This window comes from Pleurodeles waltl, chromosome 9 (genome assembly GCF_031143425.1).
Source record: "Pleurodeles waltl isolate 20211129_DDA chromosome 9, aPleWal1.hap1.20221129, whole genome shotgun sequence".
Classification (NCBI taxonomy): Eukaryota; Metazoa; Chordata; class Amphibia; order Caudata; family Salamandridae; genus Pleurodeles; species Pleurodeles waltl.
This window is the reverse complement of record NC_090448.1, coordinates 32826321-32835818: the sequence shown is the minus strand read 5'-3', so window position 1 is coordinate 32835818 and position 9498 is coordinate 32826321. Positions and strand designations below refer to the sequence as shown.

General features: G+C 45.1%; 1 long non-coding RNA gene across 1 annotated transcript in view; it reads right to left on the bottom strand.

Annotated features, from left to right (window-relative positions):
• Nucleotides 1–3705: 3705 nt before the first annotated feature.
• LOC138258570 (uncharacterized) overlaps nucleotides 3706–9498 on the bottom strand; it is a 29066-nt gene continuing 23273 nt past the window's right edge. The window contains exons 2-3 of the long non-coding RNA XR_011198422.1: nucleotides 6560–6642; nucleotides 3706–4328 (exon numbers count right to left, since the gene is read on the bottom strand). This is a non-coding gene — a long non-coding RNA (uncharacterized lncRNA). The remainder of the gene's footprint in view (nucleotides 4329–6559; nucleotides 6643–9498) is intronic.

Below are 9498 nucleotides of genomic sequence, written 5' to 3'. Positions count from 1 at the left end.
AACAATGAATTGAGTGGAAAACAAAAAGACATTGATAATGAATAAATGCTAAGTTGTGTACATATATATATTTTTTCAAACTAATTTTTCCACTTAATTTTTTTATTTTTTTAAATACAGTGCAGCTGTGGTTATGACTTACAACACAAAAGCACTGAAATTCACAAGTTCTAGTTATGACCACAATTCATAAGTAGCACAACAGCCATGCAAACCAAAACGTGCGCACCAAATGCAATGCTTATGACTTCACAATATTTATATTATTAAGTGACAGCACCTCCAGGCAGAATGTAAATTAAATAACACCATACACTCAAACCAAGAAATAGTACTACATTCTTTGTGGTAAGCTTAATGTGATAATCTCATCTGAAAAATAATTTACATTGGTCATTGCATCTGTCACATTAAGGGCCACTCACGAGCACTGCATTTGGTGTGTGAGTTATGGATTCTTGTTTGAGAGTACAAACTCTACACGGACACAGACGCATGAATATGCCCGCACCAGCCAGAGATACTGCTCAGAACCAGTGAAATTCCAACACTTTGAGGATATCTGTGTGACTATGTGTGTGTTACATTGAGAGAGGGTCAGTGAAGGAGTGAGTCCGAGTGAGTGAGAACGAGTGACATTAAGGATGAGTATGTGTGAGAATGAATGGGAGGGAGGGAGAATGACAGTGAATAACTGAGTGTTACTGTGTGTGAGACTCAGTAAGACTGAGTAATTCAGAATGAGTGAGATGTGAGATTGAGTGGGTGAGAGGAGAATGTGTGAATTAGTCAGACCAAGTGAGACTGAGTGAGTCAAACTGAGACAGAAAACTTAGGGGGCTATTTATGAGAGGTTTCCACCACCGAAGATTCACTTTTTTTTTTATATGCTCCAGTGGTGCAGGCCTCTTAATCATATCCATGAGGTGACGCATGACCTCAGTTATGGAGTAAGGCAAAGCAGCGGAAAGCCCTGCGTGGCCTTACTCAAAGTCAAGGAGGCGTTCCATGGGCATTGCAGTGGGTGTTCCCATGCAACACCCATGGGTTTTGACACTACCCAAGATTTACTTAATCACGTAAACCTGGGGAAGCACCAAAAAATTATGCCTCCCCAGAGCAGGTGTAACGAGGAGAAAGGTTTTAATTTCTCGTATTTTTTCCTCTTTTCATGTGTGCTGCATTCTGCAGCACACATAGAACGAAGGCAACAGCTCCATGGATTGTTTTTGTGCAGGACGGTGTTGCTTCCTGTACAAAACCAATGCTACCAACAACGCAGAAAGGGTGCTGCCTCGGCGCTAGTCACCAAATTGTGTGCCGGCACTGGCTGAAAGGACAGGAATGCACCGTATCTCGAAGACACAGTGCATTCCTGTCCTTTTAAGTTGGCGTAGGGCAGCACAGCCCTATGCCAAATCTTTGTAAATGAGGCCCTTAGTGCAAGAAAGTGTGAGAGAACCCTTCAAGAAGAAGCTCATTGGAATTCGAGCCAAGGCAGTGCTTAATTTGTGCTTGTTGTTTCCAGTGCGGGGCACTGGCACTTATTTTTGGAGGCCGGCACTTATTTTTCTGCCTCAAGCATTTAGTGTGAGCAAAATACACATATGGGAAAGAGGGAAGAGAAAAACGAAAAAGCGTCACAAAGGGAGAAAGCAGAAAGCTACAAGAGTGAGTTGAAGGGGCAGGGAGTGGCTGTAAATGGATTGAAGAGGCCCAAGATGGCTTCAGGATTACGCCGCATCAGTATTCCATGTTCACACATTTAATTGCAGCAGCCGCATGTTTAAGAGGAGGGATTTGGGCACCGGCATGTTTTTATTTACAAATTGAGCACTGAGCCAAGGATTACGTCCCACCACTTTTAAAGGTCACCAGACGCCACTGATTATGTCACGATTTTGTTTTTTTAAAATATACCAACACTATCTGAGCAAAGGCGTTTACGTCATTAGTATCAGTTTAACTCCTAAAAACAGTAATGGCAACTCCAAGGTGATCTGTTAACTTTTGTAAAGTATCTGCCACTGTGCGTCACCACGTGCAAGGCTTTTCTTTTAGTAACTTTTGATCCATTTGAGCTATGAACACAAATATTTTGTTTCTGAAATCTGCACGTGAGGCAGCAGCCACTGTGGTAAATCCATAATTATGCGGCAAAGCGCCACATCCTTGAACCGCATTCTCCAGTGGCCTTGTTTGAACCCTTGTGGGATCACGAACTTGAGAGTCTGAACTAGCAGAGGTAATCCTGGACTGGGGCCAGGAGCATAGTGTGCAATTCTGGAGAAATACTTCAATCAAGGATTCATAGACTCTTAGTGGTCAATCAAAAACAAACAACACCAACAGCATGAGTAAAGCTGGAATACACATGGAAGCTTTGGTCACTAAAAATCAAGAAACCAGTTGTGGTAAAAGGAAGGTGGGTGGGGGTGAGGGATGGAAACGTCGAACAAACAAGGGAAATGAGTTTACTGGAGAACCTCTGGTGCTTAACTTATTTCAAGTTGTAGAAATGAAATCATCCTTATGAAGAAGGAGATCGAGGCATTTCCAGTCTGTATTCCAGTTACAAACCAGTATTTGTCACTTACACATGTATTTCATAGATCTTCACATACTTGTTAGATGTTCTGTTGTCCAAACACCAGGTCCTGCCAGCTCCTCTGAGCCAGGAGTCCAGTCACAGAGAACTTTGAGTTTAATGCTTTGTGCTGTGGAAAAAAGAAGTGACTGGTGTGAAGGGAGAACAGAGGGAAAGCAACAGAACGAGGGAAAGAAACAGAACGAGGGAAAGAAACGGCGAAGGGTGGGAGGGACAGCGAGAAAGTGGAGAACAGGACAGAGAAGGAGGGGGAAATAGAGAGAAGGGGGAAGAAAAAAAGAGAAAAATCCCGGGAGAGAAAGAGACAGAGAGAAAATGGGCGGGGGGGAAAAAGAGAATGGGGGGAGACAGGGAGAGAAGGAGGAGACAGTGAGTGGGGCAGGGAGAGAAGGGTGGTGGAGAAACCGGGAGAGAAGGGTGGGGTGGGGGGAGGTAGAAGGGGAGAAACAGGGACAAATGGGGGAGAAACAGGGACAAACTGGGAGACAAAGGGTGAAACAGTGAGAAAAGGAGGGGGAAGAACTGGAAACAGAGGGCGGGAAGGGGGAGACATACTTATGGTAAGAGTAGAAACGGAGAAATAAACAGAACAAAATGGAGGTGGAGAGAAGAGGGAGTAAGGGAGAGGTGGAGAGAGACATACGCACGGTGGGGCGGTGAACGAAGGCGCCCCAAACGTGGAGCGACGCCCGTGCAGAAGAACAGTTAACGGAATCCAATCGCAGCTGAAGCGCCTCGAAGCCAGCTGCTTTTGGGATTCCGTTGGCCGCTCTGGTGCAGTCTGGAAGGTGGGGACCGACTGATCCGGTGCCTGGCGGGGGATGAACCTGAAAGATGGGTGCAGGACAGGGTCAGAGGTCACATTCTGTCAGCTGTTAGAGTGAAGCAAACACAAGAATAAACCAGTTCATCCCACAAACATGAACACAACCCCGCAGTCACAGCGCCCGGGTACCCCTAGAATGGAAGAGGAAGGTCTGGTCGCAGGAAGCAAACAGTGGGGGCCCGGTTGGCAGCGCATCAGGGCCGGCTTTAGGGCGGTGGGACTGGTGCGGCCGCACGGGGCACGGACCTGGTGGTGGGGGTGGGGGGTGGCACTGTGTTTAGCAATAACTTAAGATTTAAAATCACCTGCTGCAGAGTTCCTTGTGAGTCCAGCTTTCGTGTAGCAATAAAAATGTCAAGATTTGTCTTGTGATCAATGCTTCTGCTAGAGAGAGATCAGATGTAGCAGTTTTGACTGACCATAAAGTGGCAGCTCAGAGTTAATATGCCTGCTACACGCCATTAAGTAGCACAAAGGGTTAATGCCCCTGCTGCCAAGAACAGATCTTTATTTTATGTGGCTAGCGGAGTGGATTGGTAAAGCCAGCTTGTACTGTTGCTTTAAAACGGATGAACTGTATGCAAGAAAGGGGCTATGGAGAGATGTCGGCCACTTTTGTCAGTGGTAGTGAGGGAATCCAAGGAGGTGGTCATGGGGTGTGCCAAAACGGATTGTCACACCGGGCCACCAGCACTAAAGCCAGCCCCGCAGCTGATGTTTGCACAGCAGGGTTCACACCTCCAGGGCAGCACTCAGGAGCGCCCCTCCGCCCAAATCCAAGTGCAGTACCCTGGGCCCTGGGTAGGTGGCACTCTCCGAGGTCCTGATGCTGAAGGACAACTCCTGAAGAGTCGACTGGGCTCCAGTCCAACCGCATGCATTTGTTGTTTCAGCCTTTGGGTCATACAAAATTAAAACAATTAAAAACATTTTTGAAAAAAAGAGACAGAACTAGATATTTAATTTCATCTTTATGAATCCCAGTGAAAAAAAAAAAAAGTACACACAAAGAATTTATTTTAGACATTGCAATTCCTGAAAGACCAAGGGGTGTGCAATAACAGACGTCAACCAGGTCTAGTCAATTTCCAGGCTCGTAAAATGTCCAGTTCCATCTGCTAGAACAGACGGGCAAAGAGGTCCACCTCATTCTATGGCTTCAAAACAGAACAGCAGGGGTTTCCAACAAGGACGGCAAGGGCCGGAGCCATTCCAGGATACTGCAGACTGTACTTGAGACCAATACCCGGGGAACCCACACTGATAACTCATCCATGGACATCCAAGTGACCAAGAATGTGGGTATCCATAGTGTTAGCTCATCCCTGGACTCCCAGATGACCAAGAAGCCAGGTATCCATATTGAAAGCTCATCCGTGGATACCCATGAGACCTAGTCCCAGTATATCCATATTGATAACCCATCCCTGGACACCAAGGTGACCAGGAACCTGGGTTCCATGTTGACTACTCATCCCTGGACACAGGTGGCCAAGAACCCAAGTACCAGGGTATCACACTGAAAGCTCATCCGTGGATACCCATCAGACCTAGTCCCAGTATATCCATATTGATAACCCATCCCTGGACACCAAGGTGACCAGGAACCTGGGTTCCATGTTGACTACTCATCCCTGGACACAGGTGGCCAAGAACCCAAGTACCAGGGTATCACACTGAAAGCTCATCCATGGATACCCAGGTGACCAATGTTGTGAGGACCTGTTTGTTCCGCATTCACATCAAGTCTCTCACCCACTACCTTGGATCATGCAAAATATCTACCTGGCATCTCGAGCCAAGCCTCTTAACTCCAGCTTGTGGGACATGCTGCCACCAGGCTGGCCACTGGACTTCTAGAGGGCAAGACATGGCCACATGCTCTGCTCCCTTCTCTGGCTGCCCATTTACACTTGATTTGATTTTAAATCTATTGTACACAACGCATTACATTCAAACAGCCCTATATTTCTGGTTGATACATTTGATTGGTCCACTCCTCATGGGGCGATGTGGTCTCTTAACCAATCATCTGGTGGTGGCACAAGAAGTGAAGTATAGAATAGTCAGGGGCGGCTCCTCTGCTATCGCGAAGGAGCACCCCACCCACCCCAAAAAAGTAGGAGCAGCAAAACTTTTACACGAAAACAATGTTAAACTGTTTAGTATCGTTTTCTTGCAAAAGGGGCTGGGCCACAGGCGATGACAGGGATGGAGGGGGGAGAGCAGAGCACTCCCCAGCAGTGCGCATGTATGTTTGGCCGGCCGTCTCAGACCGGACAAACAGACATGCGCATTAGGCTCTTTCCACCCCAGCACTGCATTGGCGGTTGGAGACCACCGGCACAGACTCTGTCTTAGGGCTCCCGGTTTTATGGTATTTATTCTTTGGCATTTCCATCTGTATTTATCCATATTTAATTTTTACTAATTTTATCTGCATTTATCCATGTTTACTTTGGGTTTTAGGAAGAAAAAAAAATGAAGCTGAAAATTGTATATTTCCACATTATTTGACCTCTAAATGTGCACTCATCCCATTGAAACTGGTGGGACATTCAAGTAGGATAAATCCACGTTTATCTATCATCTGTTCTCATTATTGTCATGATGAAAAGATGCATATGTTTGAGTATCAACATTGGTGAAGCCCAATTAGTAGAATCCCTTTCTTTTTTAAACACCTCATTTGTCAACCCGCACAGCTATTGGCCCAGCAGTCATGACTGGCAGCATTGGGAATCAATCACAAAACAACTTAAATTCCATTTTTATCACTCTTAAAAATAAATACAGACATGAAAATAAATGTTTTTCTGCCTGTATTTATCTGTACAAGAGCCTTATAAATAATGCATGTTAGTTCGCCCTTAGCGTGTCCTCCTGGTGTCCGATTTGTATTTTAATTTGTGAGTTCGCACGCCAAGAAGCTCCTCGGATGTGAGCTCTACAAGAACAGAACATCTGATTCATTGTAGGTATATTTAGCATATATGGTGATCATGAAAATCTGGCATGGATCTGACCCTTCTTGGCCACCGTTGGACAACCCTTCAGTGCGGTCTACAACTTGGGGCCAGTGGGTCATAGCATACCTCAGCATCAATCCGTGGATTAGTACTCACCTCGCCGCTGGTCGAAGCGAGCCATGGGTCGTGAGTGGGCCACAGTAAACTCCTCATACCTCCTCTGGTTGGTCATTCAGCACCTTAAAGATTAAAAGAGAAAGGTGTGGTTATAAAAACAAGAGTACACATCAGCCCAGGGTCACCTGTTCACATCCTCCCTCCCTTAGAATGCCGCTTGCTGGAGGTCCACACACTACTGGACAACTGGACGTAGCAGTAGCAGAGCAGCCTAACGGGTGGCACCACGTCACCAAGTTCAAGTGCATGTTTTGTTTATTTATTTTCTTTAAATAAACCATTACATCACAGCACTTTTGTCTAAATATCTCACGAAGTGCGACAGATTCCAGAATGCACTAGGTTTTAAAATGAAATCAGGCGGCTAGAAAATGGACTGATCCAGAAAACCTACCTGGCATAAAAAAAAAAAAATAAAAAAAAAAAAAAACCACACACACACACACACACACACACACACACAAAACACATTATACACCATGGGCAATGGGTCATCCCACTTCATCCATGGCCCATCTTGAACTGTGATGGCACCTGTCTGAAAAAGATCACACTTCTGTGTCTGGGCTATTGATCCTGGGGTGCTGGGCCACTTATTTTTTACATAATTTATTTTGTATATTATTGATAAAAGTGGCCAGGTTTGCGAGAAGCGCAAATATAAAAAAACACTGCGCCATTGCTAACACGTCACAATAGGTAAATATTACTATAACTATTTATCTACAAGCACTTCACTAGTGATCTATTGAGGAAAAAATAACATTAAAAAACATAGCGTAATTACACAGTACTTTGTGCTGCTCCCAAAGTGAAAAAAGGCAGGACAAAGAGGCAGACCACTAGCAAGCAAGGATTTTTGAAGGACACTGCAACTAACAAATGAGAACGCTGGAACTCACTCTATAGTTTACTTAAAAGTATACAGCAGGCCAAACGCTACCGTTCGACCTAAAAACTGACAACAAATAAACTACCTTCAAATACCGCAACACCTAAGTGGGAGTTTATACAACTTTTAAACCTCAATATATTATCTTCCTTATATGTATACATGCTTCCACAGAAAGGGAATATGTATGTGTATCACTTTATTCCTACTCTACAAGAGAAAGAAAATGACTCTTCAATGCACCACTGTCTCAGCCTAGACCTCTTTCAATCTACCCTCTAGCTTCACTCTCTGACTCATCCCAAAACTCATTCTACTGCTGTGATCTCCAAAATAACCCTTCCTAGACTCTTACCTCCTCCACCTCTCCTGGCTCACCCCAAACCTCATTCTACTGCTGTGATCTCCAAAATAACCCTTCCTAGACTCTTCCCTCCTTCACCTCTCCTGGCTCACCCCAAACCACATTCTACTGCTGTGATCTCCAAAATAACCCTTCCTAGTCTCTTCCCTCCTCCACCCCTCCCGGCTCACCCCAAACCTACTTCTACTACTGTGATCTCCAAAACAACCCTTCCTAGACTCTTCCCTCCTTTACTCCTCCCGGCTCACCCGAACCTTGGTTTACTACTATGATTCCCCCCAAAAAAACCTTTAAAATTATTCCCTCATGTATCTCTACTTTTACTCATCCCAAACCTCAGTTTACTACTATGATCTCCCAAACAACCCTTCTAAATTCTTCCCTCACGTAGCTCTGCTTTTACTCATCCCAAACCTTATCTTACTACAAGGATCTCCCAATTAACCCTTCCTAGACTCTTCCCTCCTCTATCCCTCCTGGCTCATCCCAAACCTCATTCTACTACTGTGATCTCCAAAATAACCCTTCCTAGACTCTTCCCTCCTCTAACCCAGCCGGCTCACCCCAAACCGTGGTTTACTACTATGATCTCCTAAAAAAAACATTCTAAATTATTCCCTCATGTATCTCCTTTGACTCATTCCAAACCTCATTCTACTACTATTGTCTCAAAAATAACCCTTTCTAGGCCCTTCCTATACAGGGAGTGCAGAATTATTAGGCAAATGAGTATTTTGACCACATCATCCTCTTTATGCATGGTGTCTTACTCCAAGCTGTATAGGCTCGAAAGCCTACTACCAATTAAGCATATTAGGTGATGTGCATCTCTGTAATGAGAAGGGGTGTGGTCTAATGACATCAACACCCTATATCAGGTGTGCATAATTATTAGGCAACTTCCTTTCCTTTGGCAAAATGGGTCAAAAGAAGGACTTGACAGGCTCAGAAAAGTAAAAAATAGTGAGATATCTTGCAGAGGGATGCAGCACTCTTAAAATTGCAAAGCTTCTGAAGCGTGATCATCGAACAATCAAGCGTTTCATTCAAAATAGTCAACAGGGTCGCAAGAAGCATGTGGAAAAAACCAAGGCGCAAAATAACTGCCCATGAACTGAGAAAAGTCAAGCGTGCAGCTGCCACGATGCCACTTGCCACCAGTTTGGCCATATTTCAGAGCTGCAACATCACTGGAGTGCCCAAAAGCACAAGGTGTGCAATACTCAGAGACATGGCCAAGGTAAGAAAGGCTGAAAGACGACCACCACTGAATAAGACACACAAGCTGAAACGTCAAGACTGGGCCAAGAAATATCTCAAGACTGATTTTTCTAAGGTTTTATGGACTGATGAAATGAGAGTGTGTCTTGATGGGCCAGATGGATGGGCCCGTGGCTGGATTGGTAAAGGGCAGAGAGCTCCAGTCCGACTCAGACGCCAGCAAGGTGGAGGTGGAGTACTGGTTTGGGCTGGTATCATCAAAGATGAGCTTGTGGGGCCTTTTCGGGTTGAGGATGGAGTCAAGCTCAACTCCCAGTCCTACTGCCAGTTCCTGGAAGACACCTTCTTCAAGCAGTGGTACAGGAAGAAGTCTGCATCCTTCAAGAAAAACATGATTTTCATGCAGGACAATGCTCCATCACACGCGTCCAAGTACTCCAC